This window comes from Cebus imitator, unplaced genomic scaffold, assembly GCF_001604975.1.
Source record: "Cebus imitator isolate Cc_AM_T3 unplaced genomic scaffold, Cebus_imitator-1.0 Scaffold13, whole genome shotgun sequence".
In the NCBI taxonomy this organism is placed as follows: domain Eukaryota; kingdom Metazoa; phylum Chordata; class Mammalia; order Primates; family Cebidae; genus Cebus; species Cebus imitator.
In genome coordinates, this window is record NW_016107328.1 from 11,334,795 (window position 1) to 11,361,121 (window position 26,327).

At 37.8% G+C, this 26,327-nt stretch overlaps 1 protein-coding gene and 1 non-coding gene across 8 annotated transcripts in view; one reads left to right on the plus strand and one right to left on the minus strand.

Annotated features, from left to right (window-relative positions):
* The window catches only part of RAD51B (RAD51 paralog B), a 661,060-nt gene that overhangs the window by 228,045 nt on the left and 406,688 nt on the right, over window positions 1-26,327 (plus strand). The window lies entirely within an intron of this gene.
* LOC119467377 lies at window positions 12,615-12,721 on the minus strand. Its single transcript, XR_005195910.1, has one exon. It is a non-coding gene; the product is annotated as a U6 spliceosomal RNA (small nuclear RNA).

Consider the following 26,327-nt stretch of genomic DNA (forward strand, 5'->3'; position numbering starts at 1 on the left):
TGTGAATATATGATTTTATTCTCTCCTGGCCTGTACAGTTTCTGCTGAGAAATCTGTTCTTAGTGGAATGGAAATTCCCTTATCTGTGACTTGATGGTTTTCCTACACTGTTGTTACAATTGTTTCCTTGTCTTTGACTTTTGACAGTTTCACTATAATGTGCCTCAGAAAAGACCTTATTGGGTTGAAACATTTTCTGGATTTGTGAGCTTCCTGGATTTAGATGTCCATATCTCTTTGAAGACTTGGATAGTTCTCAGCTATTATTTTATTATATAGGTTTTCTAGGCCCTTTTCCATGTTTTCTTTTTCTGGATTCTCATAACATGAATATTTGTTCACTTAATGGTGCCCCAAAGTCTTATAGGCTTTGTTATTTTTAATTCTTTTTATTTTCTCTCTTATTTTTTGTCTGAGTTATTTCAAAAACTTGTTTTGAAAGTCAGGGATTCTTTCTTCTGCTTTATCTAATCTGTTATTGAGGTTTTCTGCTCTATTTTTATTTCATCCACTGAATTCTTCAGCTCCAAGTTTTCTATTTGGTTCTTTTTTTATGATATCTATCCCTTTATTGAACTTCTCATTGAGATAATGATTTTTTCCATTTTATCAAATTGTCTATTTGTATTATTTTGTATCTTGCTAAGTTTATTTAAGATTTTTGCTTTGATTTCCTTTTTTGGCAATTTGTAAATTTTCATTTGGTGGATAAGTTACTGGGGAATTGTGTTTCATTGGTGGTGGAGCAGCTTGAGCAGCTTGTTTTCAGGGGTTTGGAAGCTGTATCATCTCAGCTTGGTGCACACTTAAAACTTAGGGTTTTTTGTTTTGGTTTTGTTTAAACATAATGCCCAATACTATATGTGATATGGGAACTCTCATACCTCTGGTTCAGAATATAAAATGATACAACTTTACTGGAATGCAGTGCATTCAGTGGTGCTAAAAGGAAACAAGATAGGAAAAGATGGAAAGAGCATTAGACTGTTGCACAGCGGTGATTTATTTTGTATACTCATATGGAAGAGCAAACTCATTCACCAAACTTAATATCTTGTAGGTGCGGGGGAAAAGTATTGCTCACTTATGGAATGAAGTGGGGAAAAAAGTAAAAACATTTTTACCTTTCTGTGTTTCTGGAAAGAAATACATTATGTTTTGGCCAGGCGTGGTGACTCACACCTGTAATTCCAGCGCTTTGGGAGGCCCAGGCAAGCAGATCACCTGAGGTCAGGAATTCGAGACAAGCCTGATCAACATGGTGAAACCCCATTTCTACTAAAAAATATAAAAATTACCCAGGCATGGTGGCAGGCTCCTGTAATCCCAGCTACTTGGGAGGCCAAGACAGGAGAATCACTTGAACCCAAGAGGTGGAGGTTGCTGTGAGCTGAGATTGTGTCACTGCATTTCAGCCTGGGTGATAGAGCCAGAGTCCATCTTAAAAAAAAAAGAAAAATGAAAAAAGAAAAGAAAAGGAAACAAACCATGTTTTAATAAGCAGACTGATACTAGAGAATTTTGAAGTCACATTTGATTATGCACGAAGAAGGCATGAATGATCCTTGTTCTCAAGGTTATTACTATTCAGTATGGAAGATAAAAGATAGTCATGAAGAGCTAATAAAGTTAATATATTTAAAATGATGTATTTGGGAGGCCAAGGATTGCGTGAGCCACCGTGGGCAACACGGCAAGACCCCATCTTTACAAAAAATACAAAAAAAAAAAATTAGCCAGGCTTGGTGAAATGCACCTATAGTCCTAGCTACTAGGGAGGCTGAGGCAGGAGAATCATTTGAACCTGGGAGGCAGAAGCTGCAGTGAGCCGAGATCATGCCACTGCACTCAAGTCTGGGCAACAGAGCGAGACTCTGTCTCAAAAAAAAAAAAAAAAAAAAAAAACCACTATGGAAAGAGTGGTATTTGAATGGGCTCTTAGGGAATGGGTCTGATTTCAGCAGTTTTTCATGAAAAGGATGTGCATTTCAGATAGAGGAAAGATACAATCAGAGGGAGAAAGTATGGGAGCAGGTTTAGATCAATAAAAACTTTTTTTAAAACCAACTTTTAAATAACACTTTCAATGTATATTTTAGTGGTTTTTTAGTATATTTAAAGAGTTGTGCAACCATCACCAATACCTAATTGTAGAATATTTTCATCACTCTAAAAAGAACTCCACATTTCTCCTTCTCTCTCACCCCTGGCAACCACAAATCCATTTTTTTCCCCTGTGGATTTGCCTATTCTTGACATTTTATATAACTGTATCATATAAAATGTGACCTTTAGTGACTTGCCTCTTTTCTCTTTGTAGAATGTTCACTCATGTTTTAGTATTTATTAGCTCTTTATTCTTATGACTTCACTGCCAAGTAATATTTCATGGCATGGATATACCACATCCATTTGTTTCCTTTTTCATCAATTGATAGAAATTTGGGGTGTTTCAGCTTTTTGGCTGTTATGAATAATGCTGCTCTGGATATTTGTGTAAAAGTTTTATATGGACATGTTTTCAATTCCCTTGGGTGTATAGCTGGGTGTGTACTTCCTAGGTCATATGTTAATTTCTTGTTTAAATTTTTGAGGGACTGTCAAATTGCTTTCCAAAGTGGTTGTACCACTTTACATCCTCAGCAGCAATGCAGGAAGATTCTAATTCCTCTACTTTCACACCAATACTTCTTATTGTATATCTGCCATGGTTACATGACTGTTGGTTTTCTAGTGTACCTTGAAGTTGGAGAATGGAAGATGGGAATAGAGAAATTTAAAATGCCACAGAGCTCACTATTCTTAGCAAGATTCGCTAATTTTTCTTCAATAAACACTTTTTGATTATTGCAAGTTTTTGGTTAATTTTCAGAGCTCTGGAAGAACTAATTCTGACAACTTTGCTGGTTTTCTTGTTGCTTTTAGGAAACAGCAGATTTTCTAAGATCCTTACCCAACCATTCTAAAGTTGCTTCTCTTGAATACTCTTTTTTGTTTGTTTTTATGCCAAAGGTAGGTTGATGCCAGACATTGATGAGAATTCCTTTTTCTTTTTAGGCTACTGAGCAGGGGTACAACCTGCTATGCCTTGATCAGAGATATGGCTTATAAATTGGGGCAAGGAATAAAGGCCTCTGTATATTTAGAGGTACTTTTGTTTTTGTTGTTGGTGGTGGTTTTTTTTCCTTTCCAACTTTTATTTTAGGTTTCAGGTATACATGTGCAGGTTTGTTACATGGGTAAATTGTGTGTGTGTCACAGGGGTTTTGTGTACAGATAATTGTGTCACCTGAGTAATCAGCATAATACCCAATTAGGTAGTCTTTAAAATCTTCACCATCCTCCCATCCTCCACCCTCAACTAGGCCCTGATGTCTGTGTTTCCGGTCTTTGAGTTCATGTGTACTGAATATTTAGCTCCCACTTATAAATGAGAACATGTAGAACCAAATACTATTTTTCTGCATTAATTAAGTTAGGATTATGACCTCCAGCTCCATCCATGTTCCTGCAAAAGGACATGATTTCACTTTTTAAATAACTGCGAAGTATTCCATGTTATATATGTACCACATTTTCCTTATCTAATTTACCATTGCTGGGCACCTAGGTTGATTCCATGTCTTTGCTATTGTGAATAGTGCTATGATGAACATATGCATGCATGTGTCTTTATGATGGAGCAATACATTTCTCTGGGTGTATATCAGTAATGGGATTGCTGGGTCAAAGGCAATTCTGTGTTAAATTCTTTGAGAAGTCTCCAAGCTTTCCACAGTGACAGAACTAATTTACATTCTCACCAGCAGTGTACCAGCATTCCCTTTTCTCTGCAACCTCATTAGGATGTTATTTTTTGATTTAATAATGGCTATTCTGACTGGTGTGAAATGGTATTTCATTGTGGTTGTTATTTGCATTTCCCTAAAGATTAGTGTTATTGAGCATTTTTTTTCACATGCTTCTTGGCCATATATGTCTTTTGAGAAGTGTCTGTTCATGTACTTTGCCCACTTTTAAATGGGGTTTCTTGTTTTTTGCTTGTTGATTTGTTTGAGTTTCTTATAGAATCTGGATATTAGACCTTGGTTGGATGCATAGTATGCAAATATTTTCTCCCATTCTGTAGGGTGTCTGTTTACTCTGTTTATCATTTCTTGTCATTCAGAAGCTCCTTAGTTTGATTAGGTCTCACTTGTCAATTTTTATTTTTGTTGCATCTGCTTTTGGGTGGGGTCTTTGTCTTGAAGTCTTTGCATGAGCTGATATCCAGAATGGTATTTCCTAGATTTTCTTCTAAGGTCTTTATACTTTTAGGTTTTACATTTAAGTCTTTAATCCATCTTGAGCTGATTTTGGTACATAGTGAAAGGTAAGGATCCAGTTTCAATCTTTTGCATATAGCTAGCCAGTTATCCCAAAAACATTTATTGAATAGGGAGTCCTTTCCCATTCCTTGCTTTTATTGACTTTGTTGAAGATCAGACAGTTGTAGGTGTGCTTTATTTCTGAGTTCTCTAACATGTTCCATTTGTCTATGTGTCTGTTTTTCTAATAGTGCCATGCTGTTTTAGTTACTGTAGCCTTGTATAGTTTGAAGTCAGGTACTATGATGACTCCAGCTTTGTTCTTTTTGCTTATGATTGCTCTGGCTATTCAGGCTCTTTTCTTGATTGCAGTTGAATTTTAGTGTTTAATGTTGTTGGTAGTTTGATAGGAACAGCATTGAATCTGTATATTGCTTTGGGCAATATGGCCATTTTAACAGTATTGATTCTTCTTATCCATGAGCGTGGAATGTTTTTTCATTTGATTGTGTCATCTCTGATTTCTTTTAGCAGTGTTGTGTAATTCTTGTTTAGAGGTCTTTCACCTCCATGATTAGCTGTATTCCTGGGTATTTTGGATTTTTTATGACTGTTGCGAATGGGATTGCATTCTTGATTTGGCTCTCAGCTTTGATGTTCTTGATATATGGAGATGACATTGATTTTGTATCCTGAAACTTTGCCAAAGTTATTTATCAGATCTAGAAGCCTTTGGGCAGAGACTATGGAATTTCCCAAGTATCGTATATATTGCCTATGAACAGAGATAGTTGCTCTTCCTTTCTTCCTATGTGGATACCTTTTATTTCTTTATCTTGCCTGATTGCTTTAACTAGGACTTCCTATATTATACTGAATAGGAGCATTGAGAGTGAGCATCCTTGTCTTGTTCTGGTTCTCAAGGGGAATGCTTCTAGTTTTTACCCCTTCAGATGATGTTGGATGTGGATTTGTTGTAGATGGCACTTCTTATTTTGAGGTATATACCTTTGATGCCTAGGGTTTTTTAACACAAAAGGATGTTGAATTTTATCCAAAGCCTTTTCTGTGGCTATTGAGATGATCATGTGGTTGTTGCTTTTAGTTGTTTCTATGAAGAATCACATTTATTGATTTGTATGCGTTTAACTAACCTTGTATCCCAAGAAAAGAACCTGCTTGATTGTGGTGGATTAGCTTTTTGTTGGATGTGCTGCTGGATTCTGTTCACTAGTATTTTGTTGGGGATTTTTTACATCTATGTTCATCAGGAATATAGGCCTGAAGCTTTCTTTTTTCCTTGCGTCTCTTCCAGGTATTGGTATTAGGATGATGCTGTCCTCATAGACTGAGTTAGGGAGGAGTCTCTCCTCCCCAGTTTCCTGGAATAGGCCTAATGGGACAGGTAGAACTCTTCTTCATCTGGTAGGATTCTGCTGTGAATCTGTCTGGTCCAGGGCTTTTTCTGGCTGGTAGTTTTTGTATTACTGATCCAATGTTGGAACTCATTATTGGTCTGCTCAGGGATTCAATTTCCTTCTACTTCAATCTTGGGATGGTGTATGTTTCCAGGAATTTACTCATTTCTTTTAGGTTTTCTAGTTTGTGTGTACAGAGATGTTCATAATAGTCTCTTAGGTTTTTTGTTTTTCTGTGGTGTTGATGTTCATTTTTCTGTGGTGTTGGTGTGTGTGTATATATATATGAGTTTATTCAGTATTAACTTACATGATCACAAGGTTCCACAATAGGCTGTCTGCAAGCTGAGGAGCAAGGAGAGTGAGTCCAAGTCCTAAAACTGAAGAACTTGGAGTCTGATGTTTGAGGGTAGGAAGCATTCTGCATGAGAGAAAGATGTAGGCTGGGAGGCTAGGCCATCTCATCACTTCACGTTTTTCTGCCTGCTTTACATTCACTAGTGGCTGATTAGATGGTACCCACACAATTAAGGGTGGGTCTGCCTTCCCCAGCCCACTGACTCAAATGTTAATCTCCTTTGGCGACACCCTCACAGATACATCCAGGATCAATATTGCCTCCTTCAATTCAATCAAGTTGACACTCAGTATTAACCATCACAGTGCTGTAAACTTTTCTGTTAATACTGCTTTAGCTCTGTCCCAGAGATTCAGCTCTGTTGTATCTTTGTTTTCATTCTTTTCAAAGAATTTCTAGATTTCTGCCTTAATTTCAATGTTTACCCAAAAGTCATTCAGGAGCAGATTGTTTAATTTTCATTTAATTGTATGCTTTTGAGAGATCTTCTTGGTATTGGTTTCTATTTTTATTGTGCTGTAGTCTGAGCGTGTGGTTGGTATAATTTTGGTTTTTTAAATTTGTTGAGAATTGCTTTTGCTTTGTATCCTATTGTATGGTCAGTTTTACAGTATGTACCATGTGCAGATCAGAAGGATATTCTGTTTTTGTTGAGTGCAGTGTTCTGTAGATGTCTGTTTAGTGTATTTGGTCAACTGTCAAGTTTAGGTCCCAAATATTCTGCCTCAATGGTTTGTCCAATACTGTCAGTAGGGTATTGAAGTTTCCCACTATTATCATGTGGTTATCTGTGTCTTTTCATAAGTCTCTAGGAATTCATTTTATGACCCTAGGTGCTCCAGTGTTGGGTGCATATCTATTTAGGATTGTTAAGTCTTCTTGTTGATTTAAACCCTTTATCATTATGTAATGCCCTTCTTTGTCCTTTCTGATCATTGTTGGTTTAAAGTCAGTTTTGTCCGAAATAAAAATAGCAACGCTTGCTCTTTTTTGTTTTATGTTTGCTTGCTAGATCTTTCTCTATCCCTTTACTTTTCCATTGTATGTGAGATGGGTCTCTTGAAGACATTATAACATTAGGTCTTGCTTATTTATTCAGCTTACCTCTTTGTGCCTTTTAAGTGGGGTGCTTAACCTGTTTATTTTGTGGTTAATACTGATGTGTGCAGTTTGGTCCTGTCATCATGTTGTTGGCTGGTTGTTATGTAGACTTGATTGTGTATTTGCTTTACGCTGTCGATGGTCTATGTTTTTGAGTGTATTTTTGTAGTGGTCAGTAACTGTCCATCATTTCCATGTTTAGTATTCCCTTAAGGACCTCTTGTAAGGCACATCACTAGATAATAGGTAATAAATTCTCTTAGCATTTGCTTTTCTGAAAAGGATCTTATTTCTCCTGAAGCCTAGTTTGGCTGGATATGAAATTCTTGGTTTGAATTTATTTTCCTTAAGGATACTGAATGTAGGCTCCCAATCTCTTTTGGCTTGTAGGGTTTCTGCTGAAATATTCACTGTTAGCTTGGTGCAGTTCCCTTTGTAAGTGACCTGACCCTTCTCTCTAGGTGCCTTTAATATTTTTCCTCACATTGATGTTGGAGGATCTGGTGACTGAGTGCTTTGGGGATGGTCATCATATATAGTATCTCACAGCAGTTCTTTGAATTTTCTGAATTTGCATGTCGACCTCTCTAGTGAGTTTGGGGAAATTTTTGTTGACAATATTCTCAGATAGGTTTTTCAAGTTGCTTGCTCTCTCTTTCAGGGATGCCAATAAGTTGTCGGTTTGGTCTCTTTACATAATTTTATGTTTCACAGAGACGTTGTTCAGTTTTAAAAAATTCTTTTATCTTTATTTTTGTCTGACTGAGTTAATCTGAAGAACTAGTCTTTGAGCTCTGTGATTCTTTCCTCAGCTTTGTTTGTTCTGCTGTTAATACTCTCCTTTGTATCATGAAAATTCAGCTTTATCAGCTGAGTTTGGTTCTTTCTTAAATTGGCTGTTTCATCCTTCATTCTCTTGAATCATTTTATTGGATTCTTCAGATTCGTCGACATAGGTTTTAATTTTCTGCTGAATCTTGACGATCTTCATTGCCATCCAGATTCTGAATTCTCTGTCTGTCATTTCAGCCATTTCCTTCTGGTTAAGAACCATTGCTGGGGAGCTGTTGTGGTCATTTGGAAGTAAGGAGACATTCTGGCTTTTAGAGTTGCCAGAGTTCTTGTGCTGATTCTTTCTCATCTATGTGGGTGATGTTTCTTTAACTGTGGTGTAAGTTGAGTGTAGTCAGTTGACTTTGTTTCTGGATGTTTTTAGAGGGCTAAGCCTTTGTGCAGGGTCTATATTTGTGCCTGAATTCTTGTCCTTGGTTCCGCAGAGGTGTATATTAGCAAAGCATTTTTGATGTTGATGTTTGGGTTATGATCCAGTAGATGATGCTTAAGCTTAATGGCCTGTAGGTAGGTTCTTGCTCAGCCATGTGGTTCCTCTGCATTTCTTTGCATGTGCAGGTGTGCTCCCTTTCAGCGGTCTGAGACTGTCAGCTCCTCTCCCATTGAGTGCTGGCTGCAGATCTGCTTGGCACTCTTGTGCTGTATAGTGTAGCCCTAGATCGAGTTCAGGCTTTGTGTTCCCTCCCAAGTTTGGAACCTTGGCAGTGGCAGTAGCAGAGAGCTTTTCACTTGTTTTTTGAGGCTCCGCCCCTGAGAAACACAGAGCTGCCTGACAATCAGAACAATCAGCCTGGGTTGGGGTGGCTACCTTGTAGGCCCAAGCCAAGAGGCCCTGCTGGGTGACAAACAGAGGGGTGTGGGAGATTCACAGGGAAGAGAGAGTGGCTTCTTCTTTGTAGGTGGCTGCCTGTTTCAGAGAAACAGAGCTGTTGCCAGTGGGAATGTGCAGCTGGGGGGTGGGACACCTATGTTGTGGGACCAAGCCAATGGCCCTGCCTGGTGAAGAGTAGGAAGGTGGAGGCTCACAGCGAAGAGAAACTGGGCTCCCCTCCATAAGGTGGCTGCAGTATTGGAGGCACAAGTCAAGCCCTCATGTCTTTGTTCCGTCCTCAGTCTGAGAGCAGTAAGGGCAGTATCACTACAGTGGCAGTGGCAGAGGGGCTGCTAACTGCCTTTGGGAGCTGCACACCTGGGAAATACAGAGCCATTCCCAGTGGGAGTTTTCAGCCAGGGACTGGACAGCTGCTTTGTGGTCTGAGCCAGGGGCGCTGCCTGGTAGAGAAGAATGGGTGAGGGCTCACAGGGAAGAGAGTTTGGGCACCTCTCTGTATGGAGGCTGTGGTCTACCAGCAAAGCAAACAGCTGAGGCCCTTTGTTCCCTTCGCAGCCCAAGAGCAGTAAGGGTAGTCCTGCTGCAGCTGCAATGGCAGAGGGGCTATGGATTGTCTCTGGGATGTCCTCTCTAGAGAAATGCAGAGCTGCCAGTAACAGAATTGTTCAGGCCCAGGCTAAGAGGCCCTGCCCACTGAGGAGTAATATGAGCAGGGATTAGGGGGATTTTCTATAGACAAATGAAGATCATTTCTTGGGGAAATGTCATGGCTCCATGGCATACTGGATGGACCTGGGAATATGGAAGGAAATACTGAGGATAGTATCAAGCTTTACTATTGCTTGTTTGGAATTGGGCTTCTATGTGTCAGTTTCCTAACTTGAATGATTTTATCTCTCTATCCAGAAATGTCCTGTGGGCCTAGAGAAACTTTTTCAATACCTTTTCTTCACAGATGGAGGAGCTAAAAGTAGAGTTTTCTTTAATAATCATATCTCAGTAACCATGTGTAGAAATTAAATATCTTAATATATACCTTATCAAGTTAATTTTTCAAGTACAGGTAAGAATGAATGAGCTTAGAAAGTTTAATTGGGAAAAGAGTGAATATAAGAAGGTGATAGGACACCTCCTTCAAAAGGCTAAAAGATTAGCACACGGAATGTAAAAGAAACTTATTTCAATTTCTGTAGAAGACAGAAGTGGGACCAGTGGATCAAAGTTACAAGAAGGCAGATTTTTAGATCTATCTAAAAAAAAAAAAAAAAACTAAGGAATTAGAACTGGCTTCTTCTGTTCAAATAATAATTAGCATGAGTCACTTAAGGAGGATGTCAAAGAAATTTCTGATTGGAAGTTGTTTGAACAACAAACCTAGGGAATTTTTTTTACTTGAAGAATATGCATGATATTTTACATGTGTTGAAACAGCTGTAAAGAGAAGTGACTCGCCATAATTTCTTGCTTAAAGCGTTAGTTCGTTTCTGCTATTTACTACCCAAAAGTGAAATTTTCATTTAAGAATATAAGAAATGATACATCTCAGAATTCAAAAAAATATTGTACAGATAGGCCTTAAAAAAGGAGGGAACAATTTGGTTCTGAGAAACTCAGCCAAACCTTTGTTTCAATTCTCTGCCATCGAGATGTTTAGCTTCCAGTTGCCGGTCTTTAAGTTCAAATTCTCAAATGAGGTACTCTAATTTATTTAGTTTAATTATAAGTCTACCCTTGATTCGTCATCTGTTGCCAGAGGGGAGTAAGGGTCATATAACAGGAACAGGGTTAAATTGGCGGTAGGAATGGGCTTTCTTTTCTGGTTGGTGGTCAGTTGCTCTAAGTGGAAAGATGAAGTGAGTCATGGGCCAGATATCTCATAAGATATTTATTAGATTTCAAAAAATGTTCATAGTAGAAGTAAGACTAGGATTTAGATGTTTGTCATCTATTTCAGACAACTAGTATTTATCATATGGCTACTATGTGTAAGGCACCATGCTAGATGATTGCCAGAATGTAGAATACAAGATATCCCTGCCCCCAGGGTATTTACAAGCACTCTGTCCAGTAGACTGGTCATTATTTAATAAATTATCCTGCTTAGGTTTTACTTTGGAAAGGCTAGCCTACTGATTATGTAGAAAGGTGCCTTACTAACTTTTGAAAAAGTTTCAAGTTGAATATTAAAGATGTTTGCCTTTTCTAAGCATATACACATTTAATGTTTGTGTAGACCAAGCCTAAAAGACCATCACAAGCTCAAACTCCAAGAAACAAAACCCCAATCCATTCTCCCCAAACAAACAAAAATATGAGTTGAATATCTTATTTGCTAGCAATATGTTACATTAAAATGTGTGCTTGGCTGGACACAGTGGCTTACGCCTGTAATCCCAAAACTTTCGGAGGACAAGGTAGGCGGATCACCTGAGATCAGGAGTTCGAGATCAGCCTGGCCAACATGGCAAAACCCTGTCTCTACTGAAAATACAAAAATTAGCAAGATGTCATGGCGTACTCCTGTAATCCCAGCTGCTGGGGTGGTTGAGACAGGAGAATTGCTTGAACCTGGGAGGCAGAGGTTGCAGTGAGCCAAGATTTTACCACTGTACTCTAGCCTGTGTGACAGAGTCAGACTCCATCTCAAAAAAGAAAGTGTGCTTGTTCTTATATGTACATAAGGTGGAAGATAAACATTTTAAGCATCTGTGAGCTACCCAGTATCCTAGGCCTATCACATATGTAACATGCATATGATATGCAGATATTGTGTGCAGTGTCATAAAAATATAATACAATTATAGTCTTTATTTTCATTATCTTGAGGATATTTATTTAGTTCAATTGAGTCACTGGGAAATTAAAAAAAAAAACTTTTAGGGGTGGGACCTTATTGTCCTGGCTAGTCTTGAACTCTCGGCCTCAAGTGATCCTTTTGCCTCAGCCTCCCAAGTAGCTGGGACTACAGGTATGCACCACTGTGCCTGGCCAAGAATATTTCTTTATTTCCTGATTCTGTGTTTAAGCTGCATTTAGGTTTGCAGTGTTTGAAAGATATCATTTCTGGTTTACATTCAGCTCTTGCTCTTTCTACCAGTTGAGTGACTTATGAACAGAAAATTATAGAGTAAAATTAATATAACTTATATGTTAGGCTCTGAGCCCTTTACCTGTTTTTTTAATTTCCAAATAAAGATGAAGAAACTTGTCTAGGTGCAATGCCATGTTAATATCCTGTAAAGATAATTAGTAGCCGACTTAGCAAATTGCTTGGAGGTTTTCTAAGAGACCAACTTTAGCTATGATGCAAGAGATATTTGATTTCTATGAATACTTGAATAAGTCATTAGTTTTATCAAGATACTATATTTAACTGTTACTTGGGGCTGGACATGGTGGCTCATGCTTGTAGTCCAGCACTTTGGGAGGCCAAGGTAGAAGGATTGCTTGAGCCCAAGGGGTTCCAGACCAGCCTGGGCAAAAGAGGGGGACCCTGTCTCTACAAAAAATTTAAAAATTAGTTGGATGTGATAGCTCATACCTATAGTCCCAGTTCTTCAGGAGGCTGTGGTGGGGTAATTACTGGAGCCTGGGAGGTCGAGCCTGCAGTTAGCCATGATGGTGCAACTGCACTCCCGCCTGGCAACAGAGCAAAGACCCTGCCTCTAAATAAATAAATAAATAAATAAATAAATAAATAAAACCTGGTCTATTTAAAACCCCAGATTTGTTTGTTTTTTTTTTTTTTAAATATGGAACGCTTCATGAATTTGCGTGTCATCCTTGCGCAGGGGCCATGCTAATCTTCTCTGTATCGTTGCAATTTTAGTATATGTGCTGCCGAAGCGAGCACCCCAGATTTGTTTTAAATAGACATCTAATTTTTATGCTACAAAAGAGTTAACATATCTTCTTGTTTTTGGAATCTCTCTGACCTTAGAACCATACTAACTTTGCCGTGGACATGTCTTGGAGCCTATTTTTCCAAAATAACCGTTTTCTTTTTTAGAGTCTACTGTGCATTTTAATTAAATTGTTTCCCATTTTCACATATTGTTAACTTTCCACTGTGCTGGTATAATTTCAGGAAAGGAACATTTAAGTGGTATGTTCAATCAGAACTTCTACAGGTTAATTACTGCCTACTTTTCTTTTTTACCTCATGCAGTCTTGGCAAATCATCTTTTAATTGTGGTCAAAATCTGCTTAGAAACACATTGTTTCATTGATTTGCATAATATTTTTGGGCATTTAAAATATACACATCAATCTCACAGAGATCTTAAGCTCTATTTGACAGTATTTAGCGTTCACTTCTGTTTAAACTGATACATTTGAGAAAGCAAAGGGTACCACAGTATAATAGTATTTTTTCTTTTGTTATTAGTTGTAGTATATAATATCACTAGCAGTATCAGTAAATATTTTAAAATTTGAATGAACCTGCCTCTCTCAATGAAATCTAAATCTGTCGATTTTTATTTTTTTACTATTACATCCAGTGTTATCTGAATATGTAACATATATTAAAAACATTAAAGACAGAAAGATAAAAGTTTTTAAAGGTGTGTATTTTTTTCACTGTATAGGAGATTAGACTGCATATGTGCTGTTTATTTTAAACTAATTTCATTCATCACCATCTGCTTTCAAGAAAGATTCAAGATGGCGTATGTGTGCTCTTATACTCGGTCTCACAAGCTCTGTCTGTCTAACACACAAGTCTCCTGGAAGTCAAAGATCATTTTTCTTCTTTCTTCTCCATCTTTTACATCTGGCTAAAATTACATTCTGTATGCATGAAAGTGATAATTATATATTACTGGTAGTTATCAGGTAGTTCCCCAATTTCCTGGAGAAGACATAGGAACAACAAATGGGGCCTTCTGTGATGAAGAAAGATGAGAACGGTAGGGTATGACATCAGGAGACTTAGCCTTAGTGTTCTTACTCAATCATTACTTTTGTAAACCTATAACATTTTTTCCCATCCTGTTTCTTTTCTGCTTCATTTCTTGATTTTCCCATTTGCGAAATAAGGATGGATACAGTTGTTTCCTGTTTATTTGATGGGGAATTTAAGGATGAATGGGCTAGTGTTTCCTTCCCCAGATGTATCAACTTAATCTTATTTGTTTATTTTCTGTCCATACTTCTGATTCCATAATGTCCAATTGTATATGTGTTTTCCGTTCTTTTATATACATTCCTTTCCTTTTCTGGGATTTTTCAAAATCAAAGCATGTTAACCACATTTCATAATGTGCTTGAGTACCCAAGATACTCTTCAGATATGGGCTAATGTTTGAATAGCTCCATTTGCTTTCGAGTGTCTATCAAATCCCAGGCCCCAGACCATCAAAGCATATAACATGAGGGGTGTCCTCAGTCTGAAATGTAGATCAGTTTCCAAGGTGTTAAAACTTTTTCTGAAAGCCTCACTCTGGTCTGCTAGATGCCTTCTTTTCTTTTAACCTAGATGAGCAGTTATGAACCAATGCCATGATGGACAGCTGAATTTGATCAGTGCAGGGGTCTCTTCAGGAGCATTAACTGAGAAGTCTACTTTCTTATCTGAAAAACAGATGTTTTACCATGATCCTCAACATGTATTTGCCTGGCCTCTCTGATACTGATTGAGAAAAAGAAAAACAGTTCAGTAGTCAATATCTGGTGTCTTCATCAGCTCCAGATAAACTACTAACAGTTATATTTCAACATAAGAAAAAATAGAGGGCATTGAAACTTAGAAACAAACCACCGTTGATAGAATTTCACTGAAGATCAGAGCCAAAGTAATGCCTAACCATTTAAGGCTGTACATGGGAAGTAAACTGGTCCTGATCTGATGCAGAGAGTCCAATGAGAACAAGCACTTAGTTGGAGACTCAAAATTCTGTAGCATGGCCTGGAAAAAATTAGCTTGTCCTAGAAGATTTTGAAGTTAGGAATTAATAATTATAAGCATCTGTCACTTTGATATGGCTCTCAAAAAATTAAAGAAATTTTGTTCTATAATGAGATGCCTAAAGTATATAATTGTTTAGTAATGTTTGACTACTATAGAGTGTCTTCCAGAGATCATAGGTTTGGGGTTGGCATAACTGATACTGAGTTGTTTTTTGTTTTTCTGTCTGAAGTGGCCAAAGATTCAAATGCCTCTTGGGCCTCCTCCTAGCATGTGCAAGCAGGACTGTGGTCCCTGCCCACAGGAGCCCCTTCAGCTTTCCTCCAGCTGTGGCATAGGACATGTGTTCAGTTTACCCCATTACATCATTAAGTAACATAGATATTATTTAAAAGGAGAAGAGTGAGGGTGGAGTCCTATTTTATGGCGTTTAAGTTTGGAACCACTTGTGTCAAAACTTATTTCTGTGTTTATATGTGCCTCCTAATTTATTTATAATAAACACATTGGATTATGAAGGAGAATGTTATTTCAAAAGTCTATTGCATGTAACTCAGAGGCTATGGTGATATTGAAGGAGAGCTCTGAAGGAAGTCATAGTGAAACAGGGAAAAGTTCCCTTGTCTCCCTTGCAGGATGTGCGACTCCCTTCTTTAGTACCCCACTGCTCAAACCTCTAGGGGAGCATGTATGGGCAGGCTGTGGGGCTCTGAGCCCGCGGCAGTGTCTAGAGGAGATTGTTTACGGCTGAAGACCCAGTGAATGTTGAGGCATACGCTTTCAACTACATATTGACAAAATTTACTGAGTTATAGAGTGATAATTATTTTTTCCTGACAATTACATGATGTTTTGACAAATAATATTTCTTAAAATTTCAGTTGCATGTATTTTTAAGGAGGAAATACATTCTCCTGGTTTAGAATTTTAGAGGTTACAGAGCTGTATGTAGGAAGAAATTTTGTTTTCTCTCAATTCCCCAAGCCATCTGACTAGCTCCCTTGAAAGCAGCTCAAGTTACTAGTTGCTTTTATTTCCTTCCATAAATATTTGATATGCACAGGAGAAAGATGTGTGTGTGTGTGTGTATGCATATGTATGTGAGAATGAACGGATAAATAAACCTTCTTCTTTCATACAATTACTTGCTTACCATAACTACTGTTCTATACCTTGCTTAATTTCACTTAACACTATATCTTGGAATTCATTCCATGTTAGTACATAAAATGCTTCCTTTTTCTTTCTTGTGGTTTTGTGGTATCTATTGTATAGCTATATTATAATTTTTTTAAACTACCAATGGACATATATGTTGTTGCCAATCTTCTCATTGCAATGACCAATGTTTTCTGCTCAGTTTTTACTTTTCAGTTCATTTCCTAGTTTTTTCTGAGTCTACGTATTAGTGCCAAGAACTGAGGTATTTATTGTGTTCTGACACATCTGAGGTATTTGTATATAGGTATCTGGGTACATGTGCACACTGCTGAACTGTCTAATGCTAGTCTCTTTCCCCATGACGCTCTCCTAAGGTAAAACCTGTTTATTCAAATTCTTATACTGTGCGTGTCCTGGATCAAAACTCTTACTGGCAGACTAGAGAGTTTCAACTATTAACCTGTGATTTCAGTCAGTGACATATCCTGTGTTTCAATTAGAAGAGACACCCTTTATTTGGTGAGATTCAAATAGTGTTAATGAAAATGTTATCTTTCATAAAGTGAGGTTAAAAAAATGGGAACCACCTGAGATCTTAGAGTGAGAGGAGTAGAGATTATGAAAGCAGTTTTACTTTTTGATTTTAAGGCCTTTCTATATTATTTCAGCATGTATCGGATAATTCCATTTAGGACACAGCTGGTACAGTTAATGATCAAAAACTCTGAAGGCAGTAACTGGAGGCAATAATCAGACAACGAAGTCATTAAGTAGGTTTGTTGACTTATGTCAGGTTACTCTAAATCTTGATGATATTGCATGAAGCACAAAAAAGGAATATTGTCACAGCAAGCAACGGAGGTTTTGATACTCGATCACTGAAGTATTCTTTTCCCCTAAATTTTGCACTCATTGTATCATAACTGCTGGTTTCTTAGACTACGCTGATGTTTTACAGAAAATTGTATAATACTTAAAAATGTAGTATCTAGGAAAGAAAGTTAGTAGAAAAAAAAGCCATTAGAATTAATATATATTAGCGTTGGTTTGATGGTTACTTGTTAAAGACAAAAATGGAGAATATTTCATGTTTCTTGATTGTCAGAAAAAAAAGTTGCTTTTCATGCAAGAAAGCATATTAATTTAGGTTTTTGTCATTTGCTTTTGTTTCTGAGAGAAATATGAAGAATTCTGCTTATTTTTTATCTTTAGAATGGAGAGCACATTAACAAGTACAACAGACAATAAAACTTACTTCATAACTACATTATGGACTATATTAACTGGCTCTTCAACTCTATACCCAACATTATGGTTTGTTAAATAAAGAGAGTGAAGAAGATAGAGAAGGAGCATGAAAAAGAAATAATCTTTTTGTTTCCCAAAGCTATAAGAAGCAATGATAAGACATTGTGAATGCATGTTGGGTATTTTATTATTGTGTTTATTTTTGTTGGGAGTAAGCAGAAAAAGAATGAAGACTTCAGTAAAGAAATTAATAAATCTTATTAGAACTTGTTATAAATACTTTTTAATTCCCGAAGTTGGAATGCTAAGGTATTATTTAAACTTTGTCTCTATTTTTTAAAATCTGAGAAACCCATTCACTTTTATCCTAGAAAATGGAATATGTTATATCTCATTTTACAGAGGAAGTTAACAGGTTTATTGTCTTGTTGTAACACCCTAATCCTGTGACATTTTGAAATAGTGCTTTTGATAGTGCCTTATTTTTGAATCTATAGACCTGGGCACTATTGACATTTTGTACTAGGTAATTCCTTGTCATCAGTAGCGGTTCTGTACATTGTAGGATATTTAGCAGCATCTCTAACTTCTACCCACTAGATGCCAGTAGTAACACTCCCTTGGGGGACAAAACTGTCCCCACTTCAGAACAGTTGATGTAGACATACATGGTGGTCCTACACAACTGGAGTTTAAATATGGATCACGAACAGCATTCATCAGTTTGATGCACCTCCCCAGTATTTGTAATCATGAGGAGCAAAGCAAAACAAAGGCATAAATGTTGGGGTGATATTTTGTTTTTTGAAGACCACTGCTCAATTTTGGGGAGATTTTGAAGAAACAGCAAAGGTAGCCCTTGGGGTCTGGATTGTTGGTTGGTTGGTTGAGTCATTCATTCAACAAAAATATATTGAACCCCTGCTATATATATCCCTGCCTCAATGCTGATGACTTGTATGCTGCTATGTGTTTCTTACGGCAGTAGTTAAATCAGTGGATAATAAGCCTGACGGTAGACTAGTTAAGAAACTGCTAGCTGTAACTGGTGAGAAATTATGGTTGTCTGGGTTTTGGTAGTGACAGTGGAATTATAAGAAATTGTGTACATAGATATTTAGAAGGTAAAACATTAGGATTTGGTGATTAACTGGAGAAAGGAAGGAGTCACAAATAATTTCCCAGTGAATATTGTTGGCTTTCATTAAGATGGGGACTAGAGTAGGAAAAACAGCCCTTTCTTTTGGAATATGAGCAGATAATTGGCTTCAGCTTTTGACATTTCCAATTGGAGGTGCCTTTGGGACATTTACAAGGTAGGGTTGGACAGTGAACTTGGAAAATAAAGGGATTATGTCTGTTTTCTTCCTTAATGTATCCCCTGTTCTTTAGATAGTATCTGCATTTCTAGAGTCACAGAGAGATTTAGGCTGGATGTGTAGTTTAGGTATTCTTCAGGTATTAACTAGTATAATTGAAATTAAGGAAGTAGATAACATCATCCAAGGAGAATGCATAGAGGGTACAGCCGAGTATAGCAACATTATGAGCAGTTTATTCAAGGAACTAAAGAAAGACTGAAGTATGAGGAAAATCAGCAGTGTATAGTTAAGAAAGCCAAGGGAAGAGAGAGTTTCAAAAAGAAGGGAGTGTTTTATGGTTTTGAATTCAGCTAAGAGTTCAGGTAAAATGAAGACTTTGGGAAACAAAAAGATTGTTTCAAGAAGAAGCCATTGGCTTTTGCAACTAAAAAGCATTAGTGGCTTTTTAAAAGGGTTTTTGGTAGTCTGGTAGTTTCAGTAGTTCATTAAATTTGATTAAAGAGTAAGTGGGAGGTGACAGAATCATGGGAGGTGGGAGGCCATGCTTTCATGAATTCTGGCTATAAAGAGGAGACTGAAGATGGTTTGTGAAGGTGGTATTGAAATAGGAAAAGTTCCCTTGCCCCCCTTGAAGGGCATGCCACAGTGGGGAGTGGCTTGCTTCTTCAGTGTCCCACTGAGATCAGACCTCTAGGGGAGTGTACGGATGGGCTGGCTGTGAGACTCTGACCACATGGCAGTGTCTAGGGGTGAATGTTTACAACTGAAGCCCCAGAGGGCATGTGTCACAGGGTTCTCTTTTAGTTTTGCTGTCCATAGGCGGCTTGTGTTAGCTCAATTAGACTCCTCTCCTTAAGGACAGAGGGCTTTCTGTATCCTGGGGTTCTTGCCTTGGTGTAATGGAAGAATTTGATCACTCATGGGCTTGGAGGAGTGCAAGGTTTTATTGAGTGGAGGTAGCTCTCAGCAGATGGAGGAAGACACAAGGGGGATGGACTGGGAAGGTTTTCCCCTGAAGTTGGCTGCCCAGTGGCCCAGGCTCTCCTCCAGTTGTCCCAGCCAAACTCCACGACTTTGGCTTGCTGGTGTGCCGGAGCCTGTTGGTGCGTTCCTCTCGATGTCCAGCTGCCTATGTATTCCTCAGCTCATGTGCTCCACTGAACGTCCAGTCACCTGTGTGTTTGCCTGCTAGGGTCTCTGCGTTTTTCTAGGCATCGGATGGGGGCATGGTGGGCCAGGGTGGTATTGGGAAATGCAGCATTTGGGCACCAAGGCAGGAGTGCCTGTCCTCACCTAGGTCTGTGGGCACAGGCCTGAGGGTAGAGCCCTCGCCAGGGACCACACCCTCCCCTCCCCAGCACTTCCCTGCTCCTTTTCTGTATGGGGTTGGGGAAGGGCATGTGGGCTTGAGCATATTTAAATGTTGATAAGGAGTCAAGGAGACATAGAGGTTCATATGAGAGTGGAGAAAATGGGGCAACTTGAGATGGGATGAATCACCTCTAGCCAGTCTGCCTTACCTTACTTAGCAAAGATATCATTTCCATTATGATTCGTCATGATTGACTGGTCTACATAATGGATTACTGATTGTAGAAAACTCTGGATTATTATAGTATTATGCTTAGAAAAATATTCTGTTCAAATATTAAGAAGGGTTGACTACACCTCACTTTCTTCTGTGGTTTATCAGAAAGAAAGTAGGCTATGGAACCAGAAAAAAACTCTGGCTCCATCATTGACTGAGCTATGGGGCCTCAAACATCCTGTGAGGATGTTACAGAGCCATTTACTGTCTGTAAGATTACCTGGTAATGTCTATTGTGTATCACAGTTAGAATTAAAGGTCATGTATACGTACCAATACGTTGTTGATATTAAATAAATAAGAACTGATAGTATTTTTATTGACAAAATAATTAAACTATTATTTACTACTATAGGGCCCTAAGTGAGCACTTATTATTAGAATTTATTGTTGGAATTCCAGATCAAAATTAAGAATCTCATTTCTCCATGAGTCTAAGAGCAATTATTGGTGATGTATTTGCTGTAAGTTTTTTTTTTTTTTTTTTTTTTCCGAGACGGAGTTTCGCTCTTGTTACCCAGGCTGGAGTGCAATGGCGCGATCTCGGCTCACCGCAACCTCCGCCTCCTGGGTTCAGGCAATTCTCCTGCCTCAGCCTCCTGAGTAGCTGGGATTACAGGCACACACCACCATGCCCAACTAATTTTTTGTATTTTTAGTAGAGACGGGTTTTCACCATGCTGACCAGGATGGTCTCGATCTCTTGACCTCGTGATCCACCCGCCTCGGCCTCCCAAAGTGCTGGGATTACAGGCTTGAGCCACCGTGCCCGGCTGCTATAAGTTTTTGTAAGGACAAAAATTTTGTGATAATCCTGGGCCTACTAAAACAACTTTTATTGACCTGCATGCCATTATAGTAAATAGAGAGAAAAGAGGTAAAATTCTAGACTTTTAAGGTATATGGAAATAAATCAAATTTACTTTGATTTACTTTAATTTACATTAAATCAAATTTACTTTTTTATCATGACCAATTTGGATCACTGTCATTTTCCATGAATGTGTCTCAGTTAGAAGGTGTTTTTTTATTTGCTTTTTAGAGAGAGTTAGCTTTTTCAGCCTCTTTTGTCTAATAACTCTTCATTTTTTCCTCCTTTTTTTTTCTTCTTCCTTCAGATTATTGGAAACTTTCTTATGTTGCAGCATTTGCTGCTATTGATTATGCCAAGAAAGGTTTCTGTGTACTCTCAGTGTAATGGAATCGTGTGTGTGTGTGTGTATGTGTGTGTGTGTGTGTGTGTGTGAGACAGAGAGAGAAAGGTTGGGGGAGACTGAGATGGAGAGAGAGAGGGAGGGATGAACGAAGTGGGGGAGAGAAATAAATGGTGTCTGGGGTAATTGTGCTGGTGTTTTTCCTGCATGAGAGAAGCTTCAGATGTCTGTCTGGCTCTGGCTCAGTTGCTGTATGGGCGTAACTGAAGAAGGAGGTTGGGGTGGGGGAGAAGGCAATTAAAACTTTGAACACCTTAAATGCCTTCCTAATTAAGTGGTGAGGATAGAAAATAAAATACCTTCCTATACTTCATTTCTGTTCTCCCTTTAAAAGTCTGCGGAGGGATCAGAGTTCATGTCCTTAGAAAGGACAGAACTTTCAAAATAACAACTCTGAAAAACAAGTTTAAAAAAAAATTCTCATCATTTTCTGCTTTTCATGAACTTTTCATATAAAGCCATCATTATTTAATTTTCCTGGGCCCCCTTACCTATAGGCCCACTCTCACTGGTCACTCCAACTTTGAAGCACCCAATTCTCTGGGGTATTAATGGAGACAGTTCAAGTATCTAACTGCTGTTTCCTTTGTTCAAGTTGCATTTGGTCCTTGCTGGGAAATGCTCTGAAAACTGAACCAGCTACTGAACACAAAGGCTGACGGTGTTGTCCCTCCTGGTAATGTACTGTGTGATTTGTTCCCCTCTCCTGTTCACGACTCATTAGTCCCTAAGTACAGAAAAGGTTGCTCCTCTGGAATAAAAGGAATGGACCCAGCTCAGAGTCCTTTTTCACCTTTTCCTGTGTTTTATTTGGGTGCACTCACAGTTCTCCGTCTTTATTAGTGACCCAGTAGGGGGCTGGCACAGGGCTGAGACTAGCTTTCGCTGGTTCCCTGGGGTGTATCAGAGACCTCAGAACTCAATACCTTACTATAAAAATAAAATACTGTGCTTCAAACGACCTTTTGATGGAACAAAGCCATACATCCCAATCTGCCTGGGCCTCTCAAATTGAGACCATGCCAAGTGCCATTTTTGCATTTTGTACATGCCCTCCCATCCCCTTTTCCCCCTTTTCTAAATGTGGTTCTTTGGGTAGCCTCTTTGTCAGGTAAATGTTTATGTGTGTGTGAAAATGCAGCCTTTGGCAAAGACTTTTTGTATTTAAATTACGCTTCAAGATAGTAGTTTCTTGTAAGAGATGTAGGCAGCAGATATCTGTGGGCTTTTATGCCCTAAATGATATCATTTTAGATTTATATATAAAATTTGGGAAAGTAAGTAGAAACTAGAGGTCCTATAAAAAACTGAGTAACATATTTAAAATTTGAGCTATTTATTCTGGTTTTCCAGAGTGGCCGAATTATTATTTTTTTAAACCAGGAACTCTAGAGCCATGTGTGTGCATGTGAACGCTACTAAAGTGAGACACTAACATGAACACGGGGTCCATCAGACCTTTATTTCAAGAGCTTGGAGTACTCAGAGCATCGTATCACATTAATCTTCCAGCATTGATGTACTTTAGCTCTTGGGAACAGATTACTATACTTACTTTAAAGCACCATGGGCAAATAAAAATAGGGATCTTTTGTTGTTGAATGACGAGCATAACTTTAGAAATAGAAAATCCAACTCTCATATCCTTCATTTTTACATCATAGTTACAGTGACAGGGTAAGATTAGCTTTTAATAGATTGTTCTAAATTTCTCTAAGTTTCAAAAACATATTGCTATGACATATAAATAATACTTTTAAGACTGTATGAAGCTTAGGTTAGGGCCTTAGTTTGTAGAGAATATTTAGTTATTAAACAAAAGTTCCCTTAGATTCTATAGTAAAATAATATGTATGCAAATGTGTGAAATTATTTTTGGTTTCTACTTCAGGTTTGCAAACATGCCCTAATTTTCTACAGAAAGTATATGGTAGACTCTTTATTTTAAAAATGTTTATGGAGATAAGAGATTTATATTTTCATAATCTGGGTCAATGTGATTTTATATTGTATTTACAAAAAGGAGATTGTCTCTTCCTCCTTGCTACCGCAAACAATGATGTGAGAAACATCCTGGTACTCTCCAGGGTATGTACTAAGGGGTAGGATTGTAGGCTCATCAAGCATATACATTCTAAAGGTCACTAATCCTGCCAGATTGCTTCCTGGAATGGCTGCACCAGTCTACAGCCCACCAGTTGTGTATGAACACTCTTGCTGCCCCACTTCTTTGCCAACGTTTTATATGTTTAGACTTTCTCATTTTTCCAAAGTAATGGGTGTAAAGTGGTATTTAATTTTAAGTTGCATTTCTCTGATTACTAACAACATTGAGTACCTCTTTATATACTAGTTAGTGATTTGGCTTTTTATTATTGTGGCTTAAGATTTCATGTTGATGCAGATCTTAATTTTGAGTTGGTCAAACATATCACTTTAAAAATCTTACAGTTTACAATTTTATGGTTCAGGGCCACAAAGTTATTTTCTGACATTTTTTTTTCTGTCAGTCACATTTATATTCAGGCTTTAATTCATCTTGAGGTCACCTTTGGATATAGTGGCATTGTTTGAGGTAGCACATTCAGACTCTCAAATACAATGTGATAGTTTGGTAGGAACTAGAGGGCCATACTGTATCATGGATACATTTTGAAAGAGTATTTAATGAAAAATATAAAAGAAGGCTATGCATAGCATATTGCCATTTATAAAAATTTAAAACACACACATATGTGTAAAACAACACAACATTTTCAAAGAAACACTCTATATCCAAAGACAGGTGCCAGACAAGTTTTTGCTTATGTAGGCTTAGGAAAAAATGGGGGAGTAGTGATAAAGGGGGTTAAAAACAATAAAAATAAGCCAACAGAGAGGTCTTGCACAGACTGATAATAATGATAGACCCTGGATTGAGGAGTGTGATTACCCCCACAGTCAAGGTGAACATAATTTAGGAGAGATGACCAGAAAATAGGTTATTGATGAGCTGGAAAATGTTAGTTGAAAAAAAGTAGAAATAAAATATTTCAGTTATTCTGATTCAGGAATAAGATGCCTACAAGGAAGAAAAATGCTCCTAAATGACTACATCTGGTCATGCTTTCTTAGCTTTTAAAGTGTTTTATGATAAACAGGAATTTATGTTTTTTTCCTGAGGTGAAGCTATCTATAAAAAGGAAAGCAGATGTTTCTTTTCAAGTGCTTGTGTACACCTGCCACAAGGCAGATTGAGTAATTCCTATTGAGAGCAGGCTCTGATTATTTTTTATGTTGCTTGTTAAATTAAAATTCTTTTCCTGGCAAGTATAGGTTTATAATTAAGTAATTTATCATTAGAGTTCTTTTAGCTGTATCTTATATTTGATGATATACAGAAGCAATGTGTGGGTGGTTCCTTAGAAATTAGATGAATGAGTTATTTCATTGGTATTTATCATTTGATGTGTAGATTTTTCCTATTTATAACAAATGTTGAAAACTGACTAATTACCTGCAACTGAAAGAAGGTTAAAAAAAATGTCTTGGTTGAGAACTGTGTTCTCAACTTATTTTCAACCCACCAGTGCTCTTGAAGAGTATGATACACTCCCATTAATAGAAGTTGTGCTCTCTTGGGACAGTACTTAATTGTGTTACAATATAAAGAAGTCTCCTCCCTGGTATTTATGGGGATGAAAAAAAAAGACTTACTTTGCTAGATATGGATTCTGTATTTCCCTTCCTTCAATTTCATGTATACTGTTTTTTGTTGTGATTTTTCTGATTAGTTCTCTTGGTATCTGCCTTGCCCCTTCCCTGTTTATTTTTGTATTCACATACTCAACTATGTTAGCACTTTATATTTACTTTGTTTACTCCTATTACAACTTGTGTATTAGTGTGATTTAATTCTCATAAAGTTCTAAGAGATATGGATGATATTATCATCCCTATATTACTGATATAAAAGAAACAGACTCAGAAAGTTAAGTGATTTTTCCAGGGCATAGAACAATAAATAACAGAACCAGAATGTAAAGCCAAGCCTAACTCTAAAGCCTGTCTTCATCCTACTTGACCATACTATATTTTTCATGGATATTCTACAAAATCCATATTTTTGTAGAGTATGGTGTCTTCATTAGGCTCCTGAATCTTTGAAGAGGACTTTAACCTTGCCCTTTGCTTCAGCTATTGCTGAAGGATATGGATACCTTTAAGCTGCACCATGGAAAATTTGTATTCAGGCTTCTTTTAGAGATGAGTACTTTGAAATCTCTGCTATTCAATTGTTCAAAAACCTGTTTCCAAGAAGTATTTATAGAAGATTGTATGAATGACTTATTCTCCATCCATTTATGTGGATTGTCTGCATTTTAGTTTCAAGCCGAGTCATACCATCCAAGAGCTATGTACTTAGCTGCTTTTACCTCTTGCAGAAGTCTTTCCCTCCCTCCTTCCCTCCCTCCCTCCTTCTTTCCTTCCTTGTCATCCATCCAAGAGCTATGTACTTAACTCACCTGCTTTTGCCTCTTACAGAAGTCCCTCCCTTCCTTGCTTGCTTTCTTCCTTCCTTCCCTCCCTCCCTCCATCCCTCCCTTCTTCCTCCTTTCCTTCCTTGTCATCCATCCAAGAGCTATGTACTTAACTCAGCTGCTTTTGCCTCTTGCAGAAGTCCCTCCCTCCCTTCCTCCTTCCCCCTTTCCTTTCTTCCTTCCTTCTTTCCTTTCCTTTGTGATATTAAATCACTGGCCTTCAATGATGGATGTTATGGCAAACAGCTGAATAAAATTCAGTATTCTCTCTGTGATTGAGTTTTCTTGGAGGAGCCCACCTAGTACACCACATCCATCAGTTTTGAGAGGACTTACAGATGAAATTCTTCTCAGATCTCAAGGTCAAGAAACAATGATTCATGCTTTAAAAAATCATGTGTTTATTATGAATCTTTTTTTTCCCATTTATTTATTTTATTGCATTTTAGGTTTTGGGGTACATGTGAAGAACATGCAAAATTGTTGCATAGGAACACA